Below are 17,071 nucleotides of genomic sequence, written 5' to 3'. Positions count from 1 at the left end.
TGTCATCTTTACCTTTTCGTAGCTTACAAATTCTTCTTTCACCAGGATGAATACTCCCCCTGCTACCATTCCTATCCTATCTCTACGATACACACTCCAGTTCCGTGAGAAAAAGTCTGCATCCATTATATCACTTCTCAGCCATGATTCAACTCCTATCAAAATATCTGGTAATTATATATCTATTAAATTACTTAACTCTCTTCCTTTCTTTGCAGTACTTCTACAGTTCAACACTAACAATTTTGTCATCTCTACTTGACTTCCAGATCCCCGTACCCTTACCACCGCTCCCTAGATCACACCGTTTCCCTCAGTGTACCTCCCTATAACCCTTGTAAAAAATGTCCAAACTTACGCGTACTGTGATTACTCACTCATAAATTTTTAAAATATGAAACTGAATTAAAGTTTAAACAATATTAAAATATTCATGAAATAAAATACTCAATCGTCGGACTATGTACTCACGGTTTGTACTTACCTGATTACTTACACATACAATTGTTGATGTGCGCCAGCTACAAATAGATGTAACGATAATAGAATGAGAGTCTTGAATATTTCTAGGGTGTGATGTAATAAGCTTACTTTGACAGCATAACATATAGGTTCAGGGAAAAGGATACTGGCGTTCGGTTTCCCCATTAAAATGTGAGGTTACATGATCTATAAATGTGAAACAATTAATTTATTTGATACTAAACAAAATATATTATTTAAATGCTGATTTTAACGAGTGAGATTTACTGCTATAATTCAAAAGATAATATAAAACTGACATTATAACATTTTTTTGCTATTTGCTTTACGTCCTGACACATATAGGTCTTACGGCGACGATGGGATAGGAAAGGCCTAGGAATTGGAAGGAAGCGTCCGTGGCCTTAATTAAGGTACAGCACCGGCATTTTCCTGGTGTGAAAATTGGAAACCACGGAAAACCGTCTTCAGGGCTGCCGACAGTGGGGCTCGAACCCACAATCTCCCGATTACTGGATACTGGCCGCACTTAAGCGACTGCAGCTATCGAGCTCGGTGACATTATAACTGAAGGAAACTCTAGGCATGAAATTTCAAACCTCTTGACCGGACATTTAAAAGTTGTACAAGAAATTTATCCCTCATTGGTTCACTTTACAGTACCTTCAACACTTTGAGTGTTATTACGACGTATTTCTTTGAGTTGGTATCAGCTATGGGTATCTCAAGCATAATTTCGTGATGTATCCTTTTAGTTTCACAAACGAGGTATAGTATGGCTTGAAATATATTTACACTTCACAATCAACTTTACAAGTAATTCACTGATAACTGTTAGTCTGCATTACGACGACTCAGTATTCGGCTGTTACCGAACTGACAAAGAACTCGACCGAACAGATACACGAAACACACTCCGAACTATAAGCCATTTGGTCACTGACGATTACGTATCCATATCACTGTTCCCCATTCGTCTCCTTCCAATTGACTCCAACTGACTTCATGGCAAGTCTCTCCATTCATCTCCTTCCAACCAACTGAACTATCCAACTGACTGCCGCTTTAGGATACAGCCCCTATATATAGCCATTAGTTGACACACGGTATAACACCCATGTCAGAGCTCAAAATAGATATGATGTCACTCTCACCCTGCTATAAATGTTACATATTGTGTTGAAATAGCCTCAGGCAAATGTGGAGTTCCCTAAATATGATCTCATTGCAAAATGCATACAATGACAGAGTTATGACTCGACAGTTACTGTAACAGTATGTGTTGCAATGTTTTAAAAGGTAGTATCACAAATAATATATCTATATCTGATATTAGGCAATAAGTCTCACTCTACATAATTTTGATGCTAATACACACACACACACACACACATACATATATACACAATAAATTAACTACAATGAAGCAAGCAATAATTAATACCTAGCGAAATCAGATTATAGAATTGAATCAAACAACAACAATAATAATAATAATAATAATAATAATAATAATAATAATAATAATAATAATACAGATGAATGCTTGTAACGGGATTTGAACCGTTACAGTAGCACTGCAGTTTAAGTGAAGGCCATCTGAAATCAGATCCTTATCGCCTTACCCACCCATTAGGATCCATAAATCTTACCCCCAGTTTCCCACATGCCCAATCCATCAGTAGCGGCGCTAACAAGCGCGGGATCTCCCGCAGTAATTGAAAATGGACCCCTCGTTTCCTGATAAGGAAAGTTACAAGTTTATTTCGTAGTACGAGGCTGTATATTCTATGACGCTCTTTAAGGCACCGATTCTCTTATTCGTAGTTTTTTTTTCAGGTGATTTTTTAAGAATTCAGGAAGAAAACATCTGCGGCTCTCATAAGACTACCGTTCCTCGTTCCAATACTTCTCTGGTAATGAAACTGAGAAACGCATTTGCAGGTGAGCCAACGTGGAACGCTGTCTCCTGATTGCATTGATAGACCCAGACAGTAGTGTTGGCTACTGAATGCATGATTCGAAGCAGTGTATCGATTCATTCAAGTGTCAGAGTGAATCGATTCACAGGAACGGCGAGCTCACGGCACACGATTCAGCTTACCCCCAGCGGACAGTGCTGAGTGGCGCACTCACTGGACGTTGACGGGGAGCCGAGCTTCCGCTGCAGCGAGACAGTGAATCATTGCACATAGAAAGAATGGTGAACGAGCGCGGCTCAGTGAGACACATGATACACACGGCTTCTTATCGGCTCACTGGACACGCGGAGAGCCGAGCTTCCGCTGCAGCTAGACAGTGAATAATGGCACATCGAAAGAATCGTGAACGAGCGCGGCTCAGTGAGACACATGATACACACGGCTCCTTATCGGCTCACTGGACACGCGGGGAGCCGAGCTTCCGCTGCAGCGAGACAGTGAATCATGGCACATCGAATGAATCGTGAACGAGCGCGGCTCAGTGAGACACATGATACACACGGCTCCTTATCGGCTCACTGGACACGCGGAGAGCCGAGATTCCGCTGCAGCGAGACATACAGTGAGCCATGCTACACTGAAAGAATCGTATGCTATAATGAACTCTCGAGCTCAGCTCATTTGAAAATAATACCCATTTGCATTCACTGTCCTCTTCTTACAGGGAGGTTTAAATAATAGATGGATTTATTTGCAGTGTTAAGAAGTTGGTCACAACATAATTCTGAAGTAGCTAGTAAGTAGGTAGGCTATTAGGTTATACTATTTATTAGTTTAATGAATCTTAGTATTATAACTTAGTTGACATTTGACAATTAAACTCGACTCTAGCCTGCCCTATGACTATGAGTCATGCTCATGACCACTCAAAAGTACCTGTTTTATATTGGGAAGAACGGCTCAGTATTCTCTCAGTTCATATGTCACATCGTTGCACAAGACTTCAGTCATATATGGACAGACGCAATAACAGTATGTTGAATCAGAAAACCAGCGGGCTACTGTACATCTCGGGTAGCCTATACAAAATATGACGATTAAAAAAATCCTCAGCGGATAGAAAAATACATATTTTCAAAAATGACTGAGCGAGTTGTCGTGCGGTTAATATCGCTTGGCTACGCGCTTGCATTCGGGGGATGGTGGGTTCGAATCCCACCGTCGGCAGCCGTTAAGATGGTTTTCCGTATTTTCCCCATTTTCACACCAGGAAATGCTGGGACTGTACCTTAATTCAGGCCATGGCTGCTACTTTCCTAATCCTAAACTTTCCCACCCTGCGTCGCCGGAAACCTTCGATGTATTAGAGTAACTAGCATTTTTTCTAAGAAAGGAGTTCATAGTATGAAGACCAGATGGCAGCTGCGAGCACTGAATGCTGTTGCTGCTGTCTTATCAGCACATACTACACAGATGCAGTAGAAGCGGTGACCAATGAGCCGTGAATCGGATCACTGTATCGATTCAGTAACGTGAACGGAATCAAATGAATCGATTCAGTAAAATGAATCGAATGTCCCATCACTACCAGACAGCACACGAGTGCTCTGACGTAAGTGGGTTGAAGCTGATAATGTTCTTTTACCACTTACTTCGTTTTCAAATATGAACTCGGGAGTTGAGTGTTGAGATGAGATTCGCATAGTAGGCTACAAGTTTTAGGTCAGTGTGTCTTTCCTTAGAGAGCAGTGGTGAACTGGATGAAACTACGTGTAGCTAGTAGTGGAGTGTATGGGCAGAATGAAACTGGACAACATGCATCGCATACGCTTTAAATAAAGTGATGTAGCACTGGATCTCTTAGGGTTACTGTGCTATCGTATGTGTTCACTATTGTGTGTATCTGTGATATTGTTATGTATACAGATGAAGAGGGATGAAGTATGATAGATAGCCTACTAACATCCATTCCCCGATCAAGAGGAATTTGCCATTCGCGACTATGATATTTCGGAAATCGAACTCAAGACCAGTGTTCTGATCACTCGACCGCAAAACGTCCGCTTTCAACAGCAAAATCTCCTTATGAACCGACTAGGAATCGAAACCAGGGCTTAGCGATAATTACTACAGAGACTAACCGCTTCACTAACGTATTCTACTTAGAAGAAGAACGGAACATTTGAGAACCAATTTTCAGATGAAAGACGTAAGTGGAATGATATTTTTGTCCGCATAACTGATGTAATTCGAACATTAGCTTTCTGTTCTGGCATAGGGAGGATATTCGTACCTTGGTATCAGAAAGCGGAAGAAACATTCATTGGCCCCTCACAAGCTATGCCCCCACCCCCCACCCCGCGGGGTCTGCGGGGTCCTTATCGCCGCCACTGCACTCCATAGTCTCATTTAAATTCCCAAACACCTTCCAGTCGGTATCCCTCCTACACAGTATTTTACTGATAAAAATCTCCGCTTCCTTAAACCTCACCCTGCTGCATTTACCAGATACCACACATCCCCAAATATGTTGGTACTTATACCTGCTTGCCTTACGTTGTTAGTACCAACGTGAAACACTACCACCTTCTCTTTTCCCTCCTCCTGCTCTTCTTCTTTCCTCAACATCTGCCTCAACCTAATTCCTGGATAACACTCTACCCTGGTTCCCTTTCCTCCACGCATTTTCCGCACATGTCTAACAATGGAATCCCCATGACCAGAGCCTTCACCCTAGCCCCCCCCCCCCCCATTTGATCCCCTCCCCTCCTGGTCAGCCCTGTCTTTCCTGACAGCTGCAGAATCTACTTCCTTCTTTTTCTCCCTCCCATGACCCTGTTCCACTTGTTTTTTCCTATCATCTACTCTATATTTCCGTTTCCTCCTACTTCCACACTTCTCAGCAACAGCTCCCTGTTCATATTCCCTCAGTTGTTCTACGTGCAGTGATTCGTACCGATTTCTCACAGAAACCTGTCCTGAATTTTGATTCTGAATAGAGCCCTTAGCCTGAACTCTCCTTCCCCTTAGCCACGAACCTACTACGCTGGCGTAGCAGAGGGGAGACGTGATGCTCCCACGTGGCGCGTCCCAGGTGGCGGATAGGGTCCTAACTGGCTTTCCGGCAGACTTGAGGGAAATAAAATACCTCTCGCGGACCAAACACACATCCCCCGGTGGGTGGGGGACGCAGACTAAGAATACACCCACGGTATCCCCTGCCTGTCGTAAGAGGCGACTACAAGGGGCGACGAAGGGATTATTGTATTAGAACCACGAAACTACTTGTGATTAGTACCACCACGCGGGGAACACCATGAGTCGCTTTTACTTGCGTGTAGTACTACTATGTTAGGTACCAAATAGGTTTGTGCTTAGTAGCACGCAGGAGCACCGTGCGGTCAGCTTTTAAAGTACCTGTGATTAGTACCACTATACGAGCGACGCCATGGGTGAGCGACACCATGGTTTTGGCTTGCCTATGATTAGTACCCACTATATGAGGAACACTACGGGATAGTACGAGTCCCTGTACCGTGATGAACACCATAGGCTTGCGTTGCCTGTAACTGGCGCCGCAATGTGCGAAACACCATAGGTCTCTATTACATGTGCGAATTTCATTACCTGTGAGTAGTACCATAATGTGTGGAATACCGCGAGTCAACGCTACTTTTGATTAGTATCGCAACATAACAAATACCATAGTTCTACATTCTTAGCGATAAGTAGGCTACCATTATGAGGGGCCGATGACTTGGAATTCGGACCCCCTTTAGACTACACGCAGTCGCTTAAGTGCGGTCATTATCCAGTATTCGGGAGATAGTAGGTTCGAACCCCACTGTCGGCAGCCCTGAAAATGGTTTTCCGTGGTTTCCCATTTTCACACCAGGCAAATGCTAGGGCTGTATCTTAAATAAGGCTACGGCCGCTTCCTTCCCACTCCTAGACCTTTCCTGTCCCATCGTCGCCGTAAGACCTATCTGTGTCGGTGCGACGTAAAACAACTAGCAACAACAAGAATACACGCCTCATCGATTCAGTATTGGGCTACAGAAGCAGTCCCTTGGTCAGTAATAATATTGTTTTCTTTGGTTTCGTCATTTTCTGTGAATGTGAGGCATTGCGGGTCAGATCCACTGATGGTTTTAAATTCATATCCATCCATTCATTCTTTATCTCACGTTTTGGATTCTGGTCAGTGCAGGATTTTAGACTTTTAATTTGTCATTGCATTTCGTCTCATTTCGTACCATTAGGGGCCGATGACCTAGATATTAGGCCCCTTTAAACAAACAAACATCATGATCACCTTAGAACATTAGACCACCTGTCTTATACAGTTCCCCCTTTCCTTCCCATCCCTCTTTTACACCTACTGTATCCTATACATTGTTTGAGGGAGGCCTTCCTTCCTTCCTGTCTTCTGAGAGAATCTTAATTAACTCCCTCAAACTTATTGGACATTATAAATTTTCCAACTAACTCATTCCTGGTTGCCAGCGTTTCGTCCTCGTGTGCTAGGCTGGGCTCATCAGTTGGTACCTAGCACACCTACCAAGACGCTGGCTAGTGCATACCGTGGAGGCCACTGCGTAGGCTAATTGTAGCCACCGGCAGTGCCAATGCACTATGAGACACTTCGTCTCATTATCAAAAATTGATGCCTGCTTGCCTCATTCGGAACAAATATTTCAGATTCCCTATGGGAATCAACATCTATATCATCCCTCAAACTCTCCAATTCCTGTCTCATACCCCTTAATGTGTGGCCACACCCACAGTTCCTACACTTGCACTCCTTAGCCATCTTTACGGAAAAATGAAAAGAAAAGGAAAAATTAAATAAATTATGTGCAGAAAGGAAATGAAAGGAAAGAAATATTGTCTAGAATAGTACACTAGTTTCTTCATCCTGCACCCTCTCTCTATGGTCCTCATCTTTTGAGACTTCTGTGGTGATCTCCTTGTTGTTTTTCTCAATTTCCGCATAAGCTGATAGGTGTTCATTCTCGCCAGCATTCAGTGGTAGTTTCTTTCTGTTCTTGTTCATGACCTTTATCTTTAGGTTCAGAACCTATTCTTTAAATTTTGAATTTGAATTTTCCCTTTCTTCAGATATATATGAAATTTCTTCACTTCCTATCATCACGTCTTTGATAGGCTATTGTTTGATTTTCCAAATTTGACCTTGTAGCTTTCGGTCATTCGTTTCCGCCGTTCCATATATATTTTCTCGGATTTGATGATGTATATTTTTCTGTAAATGTTCTTTGATATAGGTACCGGTAACTTTTTAAATCATCTGCCTTTACCTCCAGGGTGGCTATTATAACAGTATATGACTTACATGTAACGCATCAGGTTTGCATATTTCGTATAATCATATTATCTTACGGTTCTTCCTTTCGTGATCTTTTGCTACCTGATCGGTGAGACCGGTAGAGCTCTCGTGTGTCTTTTATTTGCATCTATCACATTCTATTATGCTGTCCTCCTTTGTGCATCGCCTTCGACATTTACGGCAGTATTCCTTTCCATCACTTCTGTGTGCATCCCGAACGTGCATCATCTTGGTCACCAGAACTCTTTTTCACTTTAAAATGTCTCTTCCTTACTTCCTCCGTTTTCGTCTTGGTTGATTTGCTCTTATTCTACTAAAAGATATCACACGTCGTTCCTGGGGAGCTGATCCTGTCACAGCAAAATTAGTACAGAACTCTTTTTCACTTAAAATGTCTCTTCCTTACTTCCTCCGTTTTCGTCTTGGTTGATTTGCTATTATTCTACTAAAAGATATCACACGTCGTTCCTGGGGAGCTGATCCTGTCACAGCAAAATTAGTACACTCCGCAACAATCCGTGCTCGTTTTGATTACGGTGCACACATAATAGATATTGCATCCCACTCCTCACTTCAATCCCTCAATACGATACAGCATCAAGCACTACGAATTTGTTTTGGCGCATTATATACCACCCCTGTCCGGCTCCATGGCTAAATGGTTAGCGTGCTGGCCTTTGGCCACAGGGGTCCCGGGTTCGATTCCCGGTATGGTCGGGAATTTTAACCATCATTGGTTAATTTCGCTGGCACAAGGGCTGGGTGTATGTGTCATCTTCATCATCATTTCATCTTCATCACGACGCGCAGGTCGCCTACGGGTGTCAAATCAAAAGACCTGCACCTGGCGAGCCGAACATGTCCTCGGACACTCCCGGCACTAAAAGCCATACGCCATTTCATTTCATATACCACCCCTACTAACGCACTATTAATAGAAACGGGTGAACCTCCTCTTATACTTCGCCGAGTAGTTCTTGCCTATAAATATCTTCTCAAACGACTTCTAGTTGTCTCAAATAAGCTCCCTACCCAAAATACAACTTCCTGCTGACTCATTCCCATCACACCCCACACAAAATTGCAGAGCCCCAACCTTAATTTGGGCTTATGAGTCCGTCTTCCCATTTAAATCTGATATAATTCGTAACAATGTGTTACCATATTACTCTGTAATATACGACGTGCTTCAATACACTCGTTCAATTATTTTTTCTAAAACTTCATCCTTTGCTATGCTCCCATATCGGTTTACATGTTTTCCTCTATTTTCTAAAAAATATGTATCTCATCTGTGCATGCTAGTAACAACTTTTATACCGACGGTTCCAAAAATTCTTGTGGTGTTGGAGCTGCCTTTTATTACGAACAAACCAGTATGTTGAATTGTATCATTTAGCGTCACATTTTCTAGTTTTTTCTGCAGAACTGCTTGCCATACGTCAAACGTTACTCTACATAAAAAATTCATCGATACATTCCGCCAAGATATTTACTGAATCCCTATCTGTGCTACTATCATTAAAATATAACAAGTTTACCTTAAACTGGTATGTATGTAATGTAAAACAAATCCTATTTAATTTACATCAATTAGGTGTTCAAATTACAGTCATTTGGATACCTGCCCATAAAAACATACCAGGTAATGAACAGGCTGATCGATTAGCCAAAGAGGCTTCCATATTTACTACACCCCTGTCCAATTTTTCTGCTCCAGCATCTGACTTCTTTTCTCTGATAAAATGCCAACAAAAACAATGATGGCAACAAAATTGTGATCTATTTACTCCTTGATATTGGCTGTTATTCTATAGCGGGCAATTTTTAATAACACACATATGAAGCAATGTTAAAAAATTAGTGTTATCAATTAAGCAGATCTATATTAGTAATTGCACTTAGGAACGTTTATACTCTTCGTATTTATATGTTTACACTTCACACACCACAATGGCACATTATTGCCGCACTCAATTCACATGTAAAGTATCGTCGCCTTCATGTATACCGTATATAAACCAGTTACCACGAACCCACGACACTGCACTTCATCGTACACTTGTACTGCTTGTATTGCCGATATGTGTATCCGAAGTAATATAAAGTTGAACGTTTTTCTTCCTCCGTTGGTGCTAGTCATTCAGTTTCTTTTTGTCAAACTGTGCGGTAGGCTCCGGGCCTTGTCTTAACTTCACTTATGGAGTTCTAACCAAGACCGACTCCAATCCTCAGACCGTAATATAAAACAAACATGGCTGCCGAAGTGCCGGATTGCTGGTATTGCCTAACACGAAAAGATCACGTACATATTATATAAACGGCGATAATTTAACGTGATAAATGTAACATCATAGGGAAATCACTTTTACACGTATGAAAACGCTTCGCCAACAAGTATGCACCACATATAATCAACTAGAATCACATATGTTCTACTAGAAAAGACACCAACTAGGTGATTATTTAAAAATTTCAATTCGTCAAATAAAGTTTTCTCTCAGATTTCACTTCGCTGGATAGATGAAAATGCATGATAAAACTGTTAAAATGATATTTCTAACATCATTTTGGATGTTTCAAAATAAATTAAGGTGCGAAATTCCTCGATTTATTCGCACTCTTGAGAACTACGAAACATAATTTGTTGCCTTAGTTTTGAAGTGGTGGGCAATTTCTTAAATTCAGCAACCAATGAAAGGGAAGTACACCCGAAATAATAATGTTATTGGCTTTACGTCCCACTAACTACATTTTTACGGTCTTCGGAGACGTCGAAATGCCGAAATTTAGTCCTGCAGTAGTTCTTTTACGTGCCAGTAAATCTACCGACACAAGGCTGACGTATTTGAGCACCTTCAAATACCACCGGACTGAGCCAGGATCGAATCTGCCAACTTGAGGTCAGAAGGCCAGCACCTTAACCGTCTGAGTCACTCAGCCCAAGTACACCCGAAATGATTGTTAACCCAATGAACGGCCCTGGTAATGCCAACAGAATGTTGACATATGGCATAATATCACTTCAAACAATGATAGTAACCTTAGTAATGAAACGTTCAGACACTAAAGATATAATAGATTTTTACCCATTAAAGAACATTAGTGCAGAAACTCTGATATTTAACCACATGGGCGAGCTTCAGTTCGGCGCTGTCTGTTTGATAACAGATAACCACAGCATGAATCGGACGGTGTTGGTAGTGTAAAACCCTACGTTACAACCCCAGCTAATCCATCAAGTCACTATTTCTTCTCTGTAACAGTATACAGATTGCTCCATCTGTCACACTTAAAAGTTTTGTTATACTCCAAGATCCAGCCAAACACTTTCGCAGGCAAAGCACAGATTATTGTAAAATACACTTGCATCTAAATCACTAGACACTTTGAAGCACATAGACACTGACAGAATAACACAATATCAGTTATATTCCAACTAAATATTTTTCGAGGAACACGAATAGTTTTGAAGTAGAGAAATGGCTTCCCTAACCTCAGACTTATTCTCAAAAGGATGTATGCACGCTACAGTTTTCTCATGGACTTCAAAATAATCACGATGTTTATTCCTAATCCATTTCTCTCTTAATGTTCCATTCCGTAGGAAACTTAAGAATAGTTGTATGAGAGGCATTGCCATAGTTAGACTAAAACCTGGTGCACCTAGTGCACTCGAGTTCTTTAATGGGTAAAAACACTATCAAAACAAGGTGTATAATTACAAATCCTGTGTGTCCACTGACTCATATAAATACACTCGCACACTTATATTCTACAAAGAAACTAGCATTTATCGTCAACTTTCATAAAATTATACCGACTACATACAATAACAACAAACCAAAACAAACCCACATTTCCAACAATTCCGGCTACTCGATTCGCCATCTTTGAACGATCGAGAGTAGCATGAAGGTCTGAGGATTGGAGTCGGTCTTGTTCTAATATACCTCCTAGTTATTTATTTCGACTATCCACTCGTTATTGAATCAGTGCTAAGTTTGTAACCGTGCGTCATCTTGACAACAGTAGTTATGTCTAAAACACTGATCTTACTAGCATAAATGACCAATTCGATGCAACAATCATACACGTTCTTTATATTAAATGACCTTTCCCTTGCCGTGCGATAGCAGCTCATTCTATGGGAGCTAGAAGGTAGTAGTACAAGATTAATTAAATGAATTATTTACTTGTGCTTTTCATCTGCGCGGGTTGGTGACGGATGACGTCATATCCGATTATGTGTTGGCCAAGAGCAATGCTAGTAGCAAATGTACCAAAAGCGAATGGCGTGTGCAGGGGTGTGACAGTCGCATAGATCCTACGCTTCCGAGGGCCCACTCAGACTGAGTACTTTACCCTACGACCCCCGTGCGCCGCTGTTGTACCTCACGTCACTTCACCGAACACCACGTGACATACGGGAGCTCCTATTGGTAGAAACATCTCGCGATTGCTATTGGTCGATTTCGAGTTGACAATTTCCGGTCGATCGGGCCGCTTATCGCTGTCATAGTTTGTAATTATGTGTTTTGAACTTGCCAGCCCGTTTTTAATTCCAATTTCACTATATGCGAGTATGTTATTAACACAATTGCATGTGTAACATACATATTTGTCACGTTATGGCCTTTCGGCTGAAATAAATTCGTAATTATTGCTTTGATTACCACGTGTGAGACCAGTCTACTGTGTCATCTTTGTTTATCTTCTTGTTTATTTTCGTTTTCATGCTCTGCGGGTGTTTTTCAGTGAAATTCTGAGTGGAATTTCTTGTTTGAAGAAGTAGAAGATGATTGAGGTAAGAACTCCTTATAAATCTTATTTTATTAACCTCCTGTGGTCAGAATATGAAATGCATATCACACTAATGTAAATGAAATTTCAATAAATATAGCACCAACTTTTCGGCCTACTCATTGTTATATTTAGTTTATTGTTTAAATTTTTTGCGGGATACTTGATTCTATTTTTAAACAGTGTCCTCTTAAAGGAACACTAGGCCACAGGAGGTTATGTAAGTTATTAAGTTGATGATTGATAGCTGTGTCTGTTCCCAAAAATATATTTTTTAAAGTTTGTTTACGTGGTGGTTGTTATTAATAACAATAACATGTGTATCATACTTATTTATGTCACGTTATGGCCTTTTGGCTTAAATAAATTCTTAATTTATTAAATTCAGTTGATGTAATATATTATTTCTGATAAGCCACTGTCGTTTTGATGGTATTGAATTTAGCAGTAAAAATATAAATTGTTGACAGTGCTCTTAATTTTTTCTTCTATTCCTTTTTGGAAAGTGCCAAATTCGTGGGATATACACCGATAGCAAAGAGTTCCGGCAGCAGGGAATCTTATCTTATTTCACCATTTCCCTGTTCCTAGACGTGATATTTGCAAAGAGTGGCTGGACATTGTGGGAATCCGAAAGTTGCGGCAGCTTTCTTCAAAGCAGCTGAGAAGCCACACTGTGTGTTTGAGACATTTTCGCCGCTCCAGCTGTCCAGGACCTCTATCAAAGATACTGTCCCAGATAGAAGTAAGTAATTATTATCATTATTATTAATATTATTAATGGTCACAGTATTGTCACCTATCAAATTTTTCTGTTGTTCATTTCAAATAGCACTTCGGAGGTAAATATGGTAAATTCAACAGTGGCAGACGAGGTTGCACCTCGCTTCTCATAATGACAGTCACTGTAATGCCCGTCATACCTAGTCTTGCCTTATCTAGTAAGTTGAAATTTGTACATCTCTTAGAGGCAGAGTGTAGCTGAAATTCTGAACATTTGAATGTACCTTTTTAAATTTTTGTCCATGTTCCTCTCAGCATGTAGGGATCTACTTTTGGAGTCAGTAAATATCAAATTTGCAACAGCAGTAAGATTTTCTTCATTAATTTCAACCAAACATGAACAGAGCAAAATCAGTCCTTTAATATCCCTCAATACAGTCGAGTGCCTAACGAATTTAGGTTGACAATGTGCTCAATGTAATTTTATTCCTGTTATTCCTACCTTAAGAATTGTAGGAGGACCATAATATCTATAGATATTTATAAATGAATGATGATGTAATGAGATTTGAAAATCAATACCCTGCATTCTCTGTAGTAGGAGAGAAAAAATTGATATCTTAGTGATTTTTTTATTTTTCCCATATAGATGTGCCTCGACATAAGTCTGGACGTCGGTCAGGTCCTTCAGCTGCTACGAGTTCTGCTGCTGCTCCCACTGCCTTCACTCCTCCTGTTACCGGTACTGCTGCTACTTCTACCACTGTTACTATCACTTGTAGTATTGCTGTTTCTACTACTACAGCCAATAGTGATACTGTTGAACCCTTACAAAATGCTTAATTCCTTTTCATTTCCTACAGGCATTGGCACGGCTTTCTTCAAAATGTTAGAATCTCGAGTCAGAACTGTGAGTATGCTAGTGATTAAAAAGTTTGGTCTCTTATTTTTAATTAAGTTTCTTTGCTAGACTATATTACAATGTGACTTTGGATTAAATTGGTGGGTACAAAGACTATGGACACCTAGGATGTACCAACAGATTTGCTGTCATGCCACCGGGCGAGTTGGCCGTGCGGTTAGGAGCGCGCAGCTGTGAGCTCGCATCCGGGAGATAGTGGGTTCGAACCCCACTGTCGGCAGCCCTGAAGATGGTTTTCCGTGGTTTCCCATTTTCACAACAAGCAAATGCTGGGGCTGTATCTTAATTAAGACCACGGCCGCTTCCTTCCCATTCCTAGGCCTTCCCTGTCCCATCGTTCCCATAAGACCTATCTGTGTTGGTGCAACGTAAAGCAACTAGCAAAAAACTCATCATGCCTTGGTGTTCATGGTTAGAGGTCTCCTCAGAAAATGGAAACAACCTGTTGCTTACTTTTTCTGCAGAGCCACTGTACCCATTGAGAAACTTGAAAGTTTTGATAAAGGATATAATTTGTGCTTTGCAGAAAACTGGCTTGGAAATTGTGGCGAGTGTGTTGCTACTAGGGTCCTACAAATAGCAGGAATGAGTAGCCAGGGAATACTATATAAAAACTAAATATGATAAAATTTCAACTTATTCCTCTCAGGCTACTAACAATAATATTAGACAGGTAAACATTAGCTGCAAAAATGAACGATTTTAGTTTTAGCACGAAGAAGACGTAACAAAGTAGTTTGAAGTTCCAGTGTTCTACTGCTCGTTCATAATCACTCGGATGCTGTGAAGAGCCAGACAGGTTTGTTACGTCCCGCGGAATCGACTGCTTGCATGCTATTCCACGCTAATCCAGACACTGCTCGCGCACGACAACACCGATGTAACTCGCGCAATTATGCTGACAATAATGACGATTTTTCATTTAAATAAACAGTTTTACAGTGTTTATATTTTAATTTGGAACACATAATGACTGAAATATGTGTAGCCTCTGTAGCTCAGATGGCAGCGCGCCGGCCTCTCACCGCTGGGTTCCGTGGTTCAAATCCCGGTCACTCCATGTTAGATTTGTGCTGGACAAAGCGGAGACGGGACAGATTTTTCTCCGGGTACTCTGGTTATCCCTGTCATCTTTCATTCCAGCAACACTCTCCACTATCCTTTCATCTGTCAGTCATTAATCGTTGCCCCAGAAGAGTGCGAGAGGCTTCGGCAGCCGGCACAATTCCTATCCTCGCCGCAAGATGGGGCCTCATTCATTCCATCCCTGACCCGGTCACTGACTGAAAAACAGATTGTAGGTTTTCAGTGACGTAAACCAAGTGAGTTAGAATCGCGCAGCTGTGAGCTTGTATTCGGGAAATAGTGGGTTCGAACCCCACTGTCGGCAGCACTGAAGATGGTTTCTGTGGTTTCCCATTTTCACACCAGGAAAATGCTGGGGCTGTACCTTAATTAAGGCCACGGCCTCATCCTTCCCATTCCTAGGCCTTTCCTGTCCCATCGTCACCATAAGACCTATCTGTGACGGTGCGACGTAAAGCAAATAGCAAAGCAACTTGAAATATTATGTAACTAGCAGATATCTAGGTTATGAATGCCCGGCGGTCAGTGAAAGATCCTAGGGAGAACACTGTGTATGGGTCAAATATTGTTGAAGACTTCAAATTCAACAATTTTAATTTGTAGACTCCTAATGATTTGGGCATTAAAGTTTTTAATTGTGTACTACAAAACACCCAGCAAGTAGGCTACACAGTGTGGTCATATATCTGTGAGATTGCGCTCGGGCAGTGGTGTGTTCGAATCCCACTGACGGCAACCTTGAAGATGGTTTCCCTTCTTCGCAGTAGGCAGGCAGATATACTAAGGCCGTACGTTAATCAAGGCCACACTTGCTTCCTTCTGAGACCCATTCCATCGTTGCCATGGAACGGTGCTATATTAAACTAATAGCTTAAAAAATGAGACATCATTATGAAGCCCATAACATGATTATAATTGTTCATAAAGGTAGAAAACAAGTATGTTCAGTTCATGTTCAATGTTCTAATTCAATATATGCCAAACATCTGCATGTTTCAGACTCCATTTGTCTTAATTGCATTCATAATGACTTTTATAAATTCCTGCCGTAGAGTTGTATAATCAAACAATTTATTTAATCTTCATGGGACATTTATTATTATTATCAGTAATATTATTAGTATTAATATTATTATAAGGAGATTAAGTACAGCATTAAGCATATCTGCTGAATGGGAAGTGAAAAACTGTGGCATTATTTTTCAGAACAATGAACCTTTCAAACATGTGGTTTACTGTCCTCATAGTCTGTTCCTTTATATTGTACCCGCCCCCTACCCAAAAAGGCTCCGGCAAAATATCTATAGGGCGTTAACGCGTTGAAGTATAATAAAATAGGCGGTTATCTAATATTACCTTAATGGCATACAGGGTAGGAGAAACGGGGCATACTTAACTACAATGAGAACACAATCAAATAAAAGTTTAAATTAATACAAGCGGTTTATTAGACCTTGATGACGATGTGAATGACGCATCTATATTCACAAATGAATTACATTAATTATTAACAATTGTTGTGGATTATTTATCGACTTGTAGTCGTGTGTGATAGATCAGAGTATTGTTTATCGCAAAGCGATTTGCCATGACGTGATATGAACGGAAACATTTACCATAAACACTGAGGCTATATGACATTATTGACAAATGAAGTTAACATTCATGCAACAAGTCTGAGCTATCCTTATTCTAAAAGCACACGATTATTTCCCAACGAAATACCATGAAAGAAATTATACAAATGTGGAACAAACATCCGGGTTTGAACCGACCCTCATTGGG

General features: G+C 40.8%; 1 protein-coding gene across 3 annotated transcripts in view; it reads left to right on the top strand.

Annotated features, from left to right (window-relative positions):
* The window catches only part of LOC136863866 (estradiol 17-beta-dehydrogenase 2), a 191,792-nt gene that overhangs the window by 115,055 nt on the left and 59,666 nt on the right, over positions 1-17,071 (top strand). The window contains exons 1-4 of one of the 3 annotated variants that reach the window (XR_010859224.2): positions 9,645-12,559; positions 13,147-13,300; positions 13,928-14,020; positions 14,142-14,188. The exons of 1 other annotated variant lie outside the window; for it this stretch is intronic. The gene's annotated coding sequence lies outside the window, so the exon portion shown is untranslated. Of the gene's footprint in view, positions 1-9,644; positions 13,301-13,927; positions 14,021-14,141; positions 14,189-17,071 lie in introns of those variants that run through there. One more of the 3 variants, XR_010859223.2, reaches the window with a different exon arrangement.

This window comes from Anabrus simplex, chromosome 2 (assembly GCF_040414725.1).
Source record: "Anabrus simplex isolate iqAnaSimp1 chromosome 2, ASM4041472v1, whole genome shotgun sequence".
Classification (NCBI taxonomy): Eukaryota; Metazoa; Arthropoda; class Insecta; order Orthoptera; family Tettigoniidae; genus Anabrus; species Anabrus simplex.
The sequence above is the reverse complement of the archived record's forward strand: the minus strand, read 5'-3'. Positions and strand labels throughout refer to the sequence as shown.